This window comes from Lolium perenne, chromosome 4 (assembly GCF_019359855.2).
Source record: "Lolium perenne isolate Kyuss_39 chromosome 4, Kyuss_2.0, whole genome shotgun sequence".
Classification (NCBI taxonomy): domain Eukaryota; kingdom Viridiplantae; phylum Streptophyta; class Magnoliopsida; order Poales; family Poaceae; genus Lolium; species Lolium perenne.
This window is the reverse complement of record NC_067247.2, coordinates 286,100,331-286,112,654: the sequence shown is the minus strand read 5'-3', so window position 1 is coordinate 286,112,654 and position 12,324 is coordinate 286,100,331. Positions and strand designations below refer to the sequence as shown.

Genomic DNA, 12,324 nt, shown 5'->3' with positions numbered 1-12,324 from the left:
GATGTGAGGCTGTGAGGATATGTTGTGATGGAGTTGATGAGGCTGCGGTTGAGTCGTGATGGAGTTGATGAGGCTGCGGTTTAGTAGTGATGGTGATGGTTGTGGATATGTCCAGGGGAAAGGCATGCGTGCCTGAGGTGAGACTGGTTGAGGCCTGACCGGGGGATAGGCATGGGTACTTGAGGAGTGGATGGTTGAGGCAGGAGTTGGCTGGGGGTTTGTGGGAGAGACGGAAGAGGTCAGTGGCCGGGCAGTGGAGAAGAGAGGTTGAGGACATTGAGGCGAGTGTGGATGGTTCTGCGGAACTTGTGTGGTGAGGTAGCCGGGGTTGTTGAGGACGTGTATGGTTAGGAGTTGTGCCTATCCCAGATGGTTGAAGCTGGATGTCTTTGCTGCTGATGAAGAGATGAATCGAGATGACAAGATGATGGAAAGTGCATTGCTGTCATGTATCCTAGGAGTTATGCTGAAAGTTCATTACTCGTCGTTGTCATATGTGTCATGTTGTTGTTGCAAGATGGCCATGGTTGTTTACCCATGATCATCTTGAGGGGGTGTGTTGGACCATGAGTGAGTTTAGTAGTAGCGCTGTAGTAATATTGTATCCAGTGTGAGGCCCATAGAGGCCCATGTCCAGTGGTATTGTAACCCTAACTCAGATGATATAAATACAGAGTGTGGTGGTATGAGTGATTTAACCCACCCATTCCCTGAAACTCTACAAAATATGAGCCACCAATCATGAACCGTTGAATGCTCTACATGTCCACGATTGACAACAACAAAGCCTTTATTGTCAAACAAGTTGGGGTAGGCTATACAAGTCCACCATTGACACGATTACAATTTCTCACTATTTGGCCGTAGGCTACTGCTCTAGTTACATCATGTTTGATATCTTTCTGCGATCTTGTATTACATGTTTATGCACGTCATAATGCTTCTACTACTGCTTGGTGTCAATTTAATTATAGCAAATCCTTGACTCGTAACTGTTTGTTGTTATTACACGTGCAGCAGGCACATCTTACACTCAGAAACGTAGAGTAAAGCTCGCCTATAATCATGTAAGTACCTGTTGTTTTTTGTATATTGCTTAATGCAAACTTCTATATCTTGGATCCTGTTTCTGTTTACAATTGGCCTCTCCTTCATGCAGAGGAGAAATAGTGAGGCACCAGGTTCTTCTGTCCAAGTACCTGATGAGGTCCGTGTGACTCAAAAAAAAGCTCACGTAAGTTCCCTGTTTTTTTTTTGAATGTTAATTTACCTCCTGTGCGTAGTTCAATTGCATCATTTTTCTGTATGTTGCACTACCTAAGTTTCCTAATGGAATCTAATAAAATATAAACAATTACCATATGGAACATTGCACACTGCCTTTGACCCATCTGGCATCCGGCATGCCTGGGTATAAGTTACATGATTTGGCTATGTTAAACAAGTCCTGAAATTCTATTATGTTAATTTTTTGCCTGTTGCTTCATTGAGTTTGCCTGTTGTTCCATGGCTAGTGCATGAAGTTTGATAGAAATGATCCTAGCTGAAATGATGCACTTCGTGTTTTTTTATTGCTTTATTCCTAACCTAGCTTCCTATTCTACTTGAAACATGATTGCTTTATTCCTAACCTAGCTTCCTATTCTACTTGAAACATGATTGCTTTATTCCTAACCTAGCTTCCTATTCTACTTGAAACATGATTGCTTTATTCCTAACCTAGCTTCCTATTCTACTTGAAACATTGTGAAAAAAATAGTTATATTACTTGTTTAAATGTCTAGCTTTGTTTTTCTGAGTCCCATTGACATGATGTGGTATATTCTTATTCAAATGATCTGGTTGTTTATATAATACACTCCATGTTCAATTGCTTCATTCATTTTCTAGTAATCTACTAGTAAGTAGCACGTGCTTTGCACGTCACGACATATATAATTTTAAAATATATTTCCATATTTTATTTGATGTTGATAATTATTATTTTTTGCTAAAATTACTCACAAAGCCTAAAGTTTGGCTTTTGAAAAACTAATACACCCTAAAAGAAGTAATGGAAGGAGTAATATGTGAGTTCACTACAATTAAATTTTTTAGTCAGTATGAAATAGAAGTATACCCTAATACGAAAGTGACAAAACTTTTTCATGGACACCCCATTAGGATTATGTATATTTTTGTGATTAGAGTCGAGAATTTTTAAGGATCTATCTTACCTTTTGCGGCATGCATATTGCACGGCAAGACTATCTAATTTATATATTTCTACTCCATACCATATTTTTTGAAATTTAAAATACATTATCCAATATCTATGTATAAATTTACTACCTCAATACTTTTTATGTGACCCACACATGGCCACCGTTAGATTTTATATCAAAACTGGTTTGTCATGGGAAAAAAAGTTAGACCTTAATATAAGTAAATACGAAATATTAGTACTAAATTAATATATAATATTTTATCAGCCTTGGTTGGTGGACCAATGAACTTCGTATCTTCGAGCTTGAAGATGGTTCTTGTAACATAGTAATTGCTATTTGTTTTCCTAGCACAGAATTATATATCAATATCTTCACATAACCATGTACGATGAAGATGATATTTTCATAGCACAGTGCCAATGTAGACGATGGCTTGTGCTTCTATAAACTCCCAAAACAAAAATGTTTTCTTGAGTAAAACAAAAGAACGGCTGAGATTAAATGATACATGTTTGGTATTAGGGGTGAGATGGTTGAGATTAAATGATACCATGATACTCTTTCGGGGGATTACACTATTTTAAATTTTGATGGTATATAAAAGCTAAAGCCTTAGATTTTGTTGGCAAGTGAATGTTGTCATTGGCCCTGTTATGGATTTTGCATTTCTATTGCCACTACTTGTACTGACATCTCGCTTCATTCGTGTTTAATTCGGTCCCGTTGGTACTCGAACCCGGGTGGGCTGGCTGTGCACTCGCAAGCCTTGCCACTGAGCTAGCACTCAGTTCTCAGATTAAGCAATGCCTCGTTATGCTTAATTTAAATGTTATGGCACTTCATACAAGCCATACAATTAATTGTTGCATTGACCTTCTACGTTGTCGAAGGCACTATCTGAGTCATTCTTAAATCAATCATACATTATTTTCCTAATTGTATCCAATCCAACATGCACATGTTTTGATTGTATTTGGCTATTTGCTAGATTTCTTCTGTGCAGTGACCTGGCTTCATTATTTGGCACATGATGTCTAGTTGCTTGGTTCATTGTATACATCATCGCCATGATCTAGTTTGGTTTGTTCTAAGAGGCATGTGGCTTAACTGGTTTCTTTGTTATATCTGCCCATGGTTCTTTCAAAATTATGTCAACAGTGATGTTTGTTTGCCGTGTATTGTATTGCATTTTAACTTGTTTTGTCTTAGTTTCAGCCTGCAAACAAAGCTGTAATGTCAGTAGGGACAACCCATTTATCAAGTGTTGCGGTCATTTCACAGAGCAACAGTGACAGTGGCATGTGCTCTCATTGGTCCACTGAGTCCAGTACACCAACCGTTCCTGAAGAAATAGATGTACGAGGCTCTATTTTGGATTGCTTGCTATGTTATATCAGCTCAATGATGCTCTTGAAATTGGAGGTCTTTTATTGCATCATATGATGTTGTAACTTGTTTTATCTAAATTTCAGGCTTCAAATAAAGCTACAAAGCCAGAAGCAAGCACTACAAGGAAAAGGCCTACCGCTGGCGAACCTAAAATGCCCATTGCCGGCGCACCACGAGCCCGCCGGTGCGAACGCGCCGGTGATAAATGGCCACTGCCGGCGCACCAGGCAGTGCGCCGGCGATAGATGGATACTGCCGGCGCGCCTTCGACGCTTCGCCGGCAAAGGACCATTTTCACCGGCGCACCATCAGCTGCGCCGGCAGTAGTGCTTTCAGCACTGGCGCATGCCACGTGCGCCGGCAGTAGGTCATTTAGGTGCGCCGGCAATAAATTCGAAAATTCTTTTTTCAGCTTTTTTCCAGCATATTACAATACATATTTGACAGCAGTATATATTTACAACGCAGTTCATATTTATACAGTATTACATGCAATATGAGAAGCACATAGAGAGCCAAGTTTCATTTCGGTATCAGTACACAAATACGCAAGTCTCGTTTCGGAATGTTGATTCATACAACACATGTGCATATGCAACACCGAACGACGAAGTTTCACAAAGTTAGAAGTCTTGGTACATAGTCGTCACAAGTATCGTCATACACCTCACAATGTAGGTCCTAACCTAAACTACAATCACATAGAACATGACCAACATGGTCATGATGACCATCATCACGAAGGCCATGGTCTTCATCCGGTTCCTCCTCATGTCCCTCATCTCTCCCGCTAGATAACGGGTGTATCTTCCTTCCGCCTCCACCCTAGTGGGGTATCCCTTGTAGCTGTTGCCGCTGAAACGGTGCACCTGTCTCCGACAGTCCTCCCGATCGTCGTAGACTCCAGAACCCTCCTTGTACACGACATATGTCGTCGGCATCTCCATTCACAAGACAAGTAAAACGTTAGTACCAATGCAATGAACAAGTGCCAACTCAAATAAGAGACAAGTAGTATGAACTAAATAGCATGTGCCTCATACTTTGTTGGTCGAAATAAATAATAACATACAGGGATGGGGTCGGTGAGGCTAGGTAGGATGCACAATAGATTGATATTTGTGGCCATCACACCAAGCCTCACCGGCCCCACCCCGGAGTGTACAAGTGACCGAACATTTTAATCATCGGCCAATGCAATTAAGAAGTGCGAACTCAAATAGAAGACAAGTAGTACGAATTAAATAGCGTGCCTCATACTTTGTCGGTCGAAACAAATATTAACATCCAGGGATGGAGTCAGTGAGGCTAGGTAGGATGCACAATAGATTGATACTTGTGGCCGTCGCACCAAGGCTCACCGGCTCCACCCCGAGTGTACGATTGACCGAACATTCTAATCATCGGCGAACTCCAAATACGAGGCAAGTAGTGGTCGAGTAAATGCAAATAATTATTAAGCTATGTACGCCATAATCTTGAAATATATAGCAAAGTAAATGAAACTACAGACACATGTTCACATGCACATTCATACAACTAAATAAAAGCAACTAGTCGATTCTATGGGAATATATAGCAATTATTACGATACGGAAGTTCAAGGACATATCGTTCAAGCTTTAGCAAGTGTTCCCGTCGTAGGATCAGGTTGTACGCCTAGGGGGGAATGGACGGCAGCCCTCAAGCGAGTTGAACGGCCTCTCATCACGCGACATCTCCAAGCGGAGTTCTATCTCGTCATTAGGTGGTAGACCATAGCCGTAGAAGAACTCGCCAGACCTATTGTTGACATCCTGCAGGATTATCGTGCAAATGAACTGCTGGATGCGACCCCAGTTCTTTCTAATCTCTCTATCAGGGACATCCGCCATGTTTGCAAGCCTCTTTCTGAGATTCTCTGGCAGCAACATGTCATCTGCGTACTTTATGTACTCCTGCATCTGAAGGATGGCGTACCACGCGTCCATCCCATTGTCGGGCGTCGATCGCACGAGGCGAGGAAGTTGGTTGTGTGGGTTAAGACCAAGCCTCCTCGGGATTTCCTCTCTACTTTGAGGGGGCCTGCCTTGTTGGCGAAGCCGGTGAGAGCATCATTGAGAAGGGCCTTGATGTGGGTGTAGTCTTTCTTGTGGTCCCTACCCGAGTCGAGATAGATAGGCGCATGCGAGTGTTGCGGGTGCACGACGATGAGGGTGCAGAACTTGTCTCTACGGAAAACACACGGATTAACCTTTGGAAATGCAAATGGAGATATAGGATAGAATGGTAATGGGGGACTAGCGAGTGATTACTTACTCGGGGAAGTAAGGGATGAGAATGGCGCCCTTTTTAATGTTCGCCAGCATGAAATCCTCGACCTGCTGGGTGGCAATCGCCCGATCCCCAGCGTTGCAGATGATGCTCTCCCGCATATAGAAGGGGTCCATTATCGCGATGGTCGGCGTCTCCTCCTTAACAAACTGGGCAGACAAGCTAAGAGCAACTAGGCGAACCACACTAAAGTGGAGCGCTTGCATGCGATAGATGCTGAAGATGTCGTTGAACCGGATGAAGCACAAGTCCGCGGGGTACTTCTCGACGAAGTTCATGCCGCTGGCACCTTCGCCACCAAGAGAGGGTAACCAGGATCTTTTGATTTGAGAAGAAGGTTCTCCACATGCAAGACAGTCTCATGCAAGCTCCTCATATCCGGGGTGAGTTTCTTCACGACATGCTCCGGCAACATCGGTTGACCCAAGTGATGTAGAGGTCGCCAATTGTTTGGCAACTTGTCAAGGAGTGGGACCTTGTCCTTGGATTTGGCCGCCGCCGCCTTGTCTTGGGCGTCCTTCTTATTTTGCCTCTTCCTCTTCTTGGGTTGTACTGATGGACCCTCCATCGCCGTAGTGGCCGTAGCACGGAGTGTGTTTGGGCTCAACATATTTTTGACGGCGGCGGTGGCAACCTCCTCAGGATTTTCCTCCTCAGCCGTTTCTTGAGAATCGAACAGCTTCTTGGAGCACACATATTTCAAGCCCGGCGCATCCTCATGGACAACTTGTGAAGACGTAGGAATATCCCATTGGAAGTTGTCACGTTCGTATTCCTCGGCCTCTGGCGCAGCTGGCTGTTGTGGTGGGGCGCTGACCTCTGGCGCAGCTGGCCGTTCTGGTGGGGCGATGACCACGGGCGCCGCTGGCTGTCATGGAGGGACGCTGACATGTGGCGCCGCAAGGTGCTTGTCTTTGCTTGCCGTCGACCCCGAGTAGGTGTTGATCCGAATTAGGGTCTTCGCCCATAGCAGTACCCAACCCTTCAGTGTGGCCAGATTCAACGGGCTATCGTCATCGGCACCATGCGGTTGATTAGGAGGAAACAAATCCTCATAGCCCGGTAACGCCCGATCCACTTCAACCCGGTAAACGTCATCCGCCATATCTCGTGTGTGCCACTTCTTATCCAGGGGCCGAAGGATGGACCCCCTCGTGACGTCTTTGAGTTCATCATTTACTCTCATCAGGAAGGTGCATGGCGTTGAGAGCGCCTGCGAGAACATGTGTATGGCGTTAGAGAGAGGGCAAGGATGACGAAACTAATATATTAACTTGATGTACACATTAGTTAATTACTGTGAGGGCGTTGAGCTCGGCTAATGTCGACGGGCCAGCACATGCGGGGCGGGCGTGCAAGTGACGGAGGGGCTGCTACCCGGCATGGACGGTGAATCCCTAGCACCAGCGACATTGCCGGCGGCCGGAGGAGTCTCCATTATAACATTGTCATTGCCGGCGGACGGCGGCACCATCGAGTTGCTGCCGTTGAAGCTAACCACTTGCATTTTCGGGGGGGGGGGGGGGGCCTTGTTTGCCACCCTCATACCACGCTTGTAGAGCGTTGAAATCTGCTTGGACTGAAGCGGCGACTTCAGCTTTGACTTCAGGTACGAGTGTAGCTTTGAGTTGCGGTACCAGTTGCGGTACCAAACCAGCTTGGACTTGGGCTAGGATTGACTCCCTCATTTCCTCCGCCTCCCGCTGCTTCCTCTCATTAAGCGCATTTTTATCGGCCGCAGACGACAAGCCATAGTGACCATGCTTGTAGCCTGTACCGGTGCCAGCCACACGGCCTCTATGCGGCCTTCTCGTCGGTGAATGCTCATTAACAATGTTTAGCGCCCGTACGAGAGGCTTGTCCCATGCTACCCTGCCCGTCGACGCCTGGGACGAGGAGCCTTCATCACCTTGAGAAAGTCTTTGTCTTTCTTCTTCCTACGGAAGAAACGCGAACCATTTAGAAATATTGCTACTATTATATGAACGATACTTGATCTAATTAAACCGGTAAATTGCTTAGCAGTTTTTTCTCCAACGCCAGGACCTTCTTGTCGTTCGTGAACCAAATTATGTCGGTTACGACCTTCGGGTCCGTGACAAGTTCCCCGGTTAGTTTCTTCTTATGGTACCGGGACCTGATGAATCTTCTTTCAAGCGGGTCCTTGTACTTGAGCCAGGGGTTCTCAATGCCGGCATTTACATACGCCTCGTCCTCCTTCGCCCAATAGGGCTCCTTTCCCTCGTACCCACGGCTCCCAAGGTTGTGGTTGCCGATGTTAAGCTCCCGCATTTCCTTCCCCCACAACTTGCGATTCTTGGTTGCTTGTAGCTCTTCATTGGCCACAAAAGCATCAAAGTCCGCCTGGGTGACATGCGGAAAGGCGGAGTGGACCTCTTCGAAACCTTTGCCCTCAGCAATCAGCTTCCGCACCATGTACTTATAGCTGCTGAGGTGTTTGGTGAACTTCAGGAGGGCTTGTGAGTTCACAATGTTGTTGGTTTGATGACTGGAGGCGTAGTCGCCTAGGAACTTGTATCGTGCGTGCAACCTCGCAATGAGCTGGGCTCGCAAAGGCGCTTTGCTCTCAGCTCGGAGGTCCGTCTCGTTGAGATTGACGACCTCTCGGAGGATACATGCCAGTTGGTTGCCGTACCCCTTGGCAACATCCTTAGGCTCCACCGGCAAACCACTGGCGGGGTCCACCTCTTTGACTGTGTCTCTGCCGGTGCCGACCGTGTTTTGGCGCCTTGCCTTCCGCGGCCTCTTGGAACCACTTGTCCCGGTGCCACTACTCCCGGCGGCGCCGCTAGGATCGTCGCCGCTTGTCTCGCCGCCACCCCCGGCGGCGCCGGTTGCCTCATCGCCGCTAGGCTCGTAGGTACTACCCCCGGCGGCGTCGCTTGCCTCGTTGCCGCTCGGCTCGTCGGCACTACCCCCAGCGGCATCCTCCATCTCATGGTCCTCGTCGCCGCCAACACCAGCGGCTGATACGTCTCCGACGTATCGATAATTTCTTATGTTCCATGCCACATTATTGATGTTATCTACATGTTTTATGCACACTTTATGTCATATTCGTGCATTTTCTGGAACTAACCTATTAACAAGATGCCGAAGTGCCAGTTGCTGTTTTCTGCTATTTTTGGTTTCAGAAATCCTAGTAAGGAAATATTCTCGGAATTGGACGAAATCAACGCCCAGGGGCCTATTTTTCCACGAAGCTTCCAGAAGTCTGAAGACGAAACGAAGAGGGGCCACGAGGCAGCCAGAGCATAGGGCGGCGCGGCCCCTGCCCTGGCCGCGCGGCCCTATGGTCTGGGCCCCTCGCGCCGCCTCTTGACCTACCCTTCCGTCTACTTAAAGCCTCCGTGACGAAACCCCCAGTACCGAGAGCCACGATACGGAAAACCTTCCAGAGACGCTGCCAACGCCGATCCCATCTCGGGGGATCCAGGAGATCGCCTCCGGCACCCTACCGGAGAGGGGAATCATCTCCCGGAGGACTCTACGCCGCCATGGTCGCCTCCGGTGTGATGAGTGAGTAGTCTACCCCTGGACTATGGGTCCATAGCAGTAGCTAGATGGTTGTCTTCTCCCCATTGTGCTATCATTGTCGGATCTTGTGAGCTGCCTAACATGATCAAGATCATCTATCTGTAATTCTATATGTTGCGTTTGTTGGGATCCGATGAATAGAGAATACTTGTTATGTTGATTATCAAAGTTATATCTACGTGTTGTTTATGATCTTGCATGCTCTCCGTTACTAGTAGATGCTCTGGCCAAGTAGATGCTTGTAACTCCAAGAGGGAGTACTTATGCTCGATAGTGGGTTCATGCCTGCATTGACACCGGGACGATGTGAGAAAGTTCTAAGGTTGTGTTGTGCTGTTGCCACTAGGGATAAAACATTGATGCTATGTCTAAGGATGTAGTTGTTGATTACATTACGCACCATACTTAATGCAATTGTCTGTTGCTTTGCAACTTAATACTGGAGGGGGTTCGGATGATAACCTGAAGGTGGACTTTTTAGGCATAGATGCAGTTGGATGGCGGTCTATGTACTTTGTCGTAATGCCCAATTAAATCTCACTATACTCATCATGATATGTATGTGCATGGTCATGCTCTCTTTATTTGTCAATTGCCCAACTGTAATTTGTTCACCCAACATGCTGTTTGTCTTATGGGAGAGACACCTCTAGTGAACTGTGGACCCCGGTCCAATTCTCTTTACTGAAATACAATCTACTGCAATACTTGTTCTACTATTTTCTGCAAACAATCATCTTCCACACAATACGGTTAATCCTTTGTTACAGCAAGCCGGTGAGATTGACAACCTCACTGTTTCGTTGGGCCAATGTACTTTGGTTGTGTTGTGCAGGTTCCACGTTGGCGCCGGAATCCCTGGTGTTGCGCCGCACTACATCCCGCCGCCATCAACCTTCAACGTGCTTCTTGGCTCCTACTGGTTCGATAAACCTTGGTTTCTTCGAGGAAACTTGCTGCTGTACGCATCACACCTTCCACTTGGGGTTCCCAACGGGCGTGTGCTTTACACGTCATCAAGCTAAATTTCTGGCGCCGTTGCCGGGGAGATCAAGACACGCTGCAAGGGGAGTCTCCACTTCCCAATCTCTTTACTTTGTTTTTGTCTTGCTTAGTTTTATTTACTACTTTGTTTGCTGCACTAAATCAAAATACAAAAAAATTAGTTGCTAGTTTTACTTTATTTGTTATCTTGTTTGCTAAATCAAAATACAAAAAAAAAATTAGTTACTTGTTTTACTTTACTTAATATCATGCATGTTTTTTATTTCACTAGTTTGGCATAATGGACAAGAATGAGCTTCTATTTCTATTTCCTGATTTAAAACATGGATTGTTTGATGCGAAAATTAAAAAACCTATGGAATCTTATTTGCATGCTGGTAGTAATATTAGTATGAACGCTTTGAACACCATTGTTGATAATAATATAGAAAGTTCTAAGCTTGGGGAAGCTGGTTTTCATGATCTTTTTATTCCCCCAAGCATTGAGGAGAAAATTTACTTTGATGATACTTTGCCTCCTATTTATGATAATGATATTGGTCTTTTAGTACCGCCTGTTATGGAGGATAAATTTGATTATGATTACAATATGCCTCCTATATTTGATAATGAGAATAATAATGATAGCTACTTTGTTGAATTTGCTCCCACTACAACTAATAAAATTGATTATGCTTATGTGGAGAGTAATGATACTTTTATGCATGTGAATAAGAATGCCTTATGTGATACTTATATTGTTGAGTTTGTTCATGATGCCTCTGAAAATTATTATGAGAGAGGAAAATATGGTTGTAGAAATTTTCATGTTACTAAAACACCTCTCTATGTGCTGAAATTTTTGAAGCTACACTTGTTTTATCTTTCTACGCTTGTTGCATTATGCTTCTTGAACTTGTTTATTTACAAGATTCCTCTTCATAGGAAGCATGTTAGACTTAAATGTGTTTTGAATTTGCCTCTTGAAGCTCTCTTTTGCTTCAAATACTATTTCTTGCGAGTGCATCATCAAAACTGCTGAGCCCATCTTAATGGCTACAAAGAAAGAACTTCTTGGGAGATAACCCATGTGTTATTTTACTACAGTACTTTGTTTTTATTTTGTGTCTTGGAATTTGTTTACTACTGTAGCAACCTCTCCTTATCTTAGTTTAGTGTTTTGTTGTGCCAAGTAAAGTCTTTGATAGTAAAGTAAGTACTAGATTTGGATTACTGCACAGTTCCAGATTTCTTTGCTGTCACGAATCTGGGTCTACCTCCCTGTAGGTAGCTCAGAAAATTAAGCCAATTTACGTGCATGATCCTCAGATATGTACGCAACTTTCATTCAGTTTGAGCATTTTCATTTGAGCAAGTCTGGTGCCATTTTAAAATTCGTCAATACGAACTGTTCTGTTTTGACAGATTCTGCCTTTTATTTCGCATTGCCTCTTTTGCTATGTTGGATGAATTTCTTTGATCCACTAATGTCCAGTAGCATTATGCAATGTCCAGAAGTGTTAAGAATGATTGTGTCACCTCTGAATATGTTAATTTTTATTGTGCACTAACCCTCTAATGAGTTGTTTCGAGTTTGGTGTGGAGGAAGTTTTCAAGGATCAAGAGAGGAGTATGATGCAACATGATCAAGGAGAGTGAAAGCTCTAAGCTTGGGGATGCCCCGGTGGTTCACCCCTGCATATATCAAAGAAGACTCAAGTGTCTAAGCTTGGGGATGCCCAAGGCATCCCCTTCTTCATCGACAACATTATCAGGTTCCTCCCCTGAAACTATATTTTTATTCCATCACATCTTATGTGCTTTGCTTGGAGCGTCGGTTTGTTTTTGTTTTTGTTTTGTTTGAATAAAATGG

General features: G+C 44.8%; 1 long non-coding RNA gene across 1 annotated transcript; it reads left to right on the top strand.

Moving 5' to 3' along the window:
* The first annotated feature begins 1,015 nt into the window (after positions 1-1,015).
* On the top strand, positions 1,016-3,544 carry LOC139839143 (uncharacterized). The gene is made up of 3 exons (XR_011756836.1): positions 1,016-1,067; positions 1,160-1,234; positions 3,423-3,544. It is a non-coding gene; the product is annotated as an uncharacterized lncRNA (long non-coding RNA).
* Positions 3,545-12,324: the final 8,780 nt, after the last annotated feature.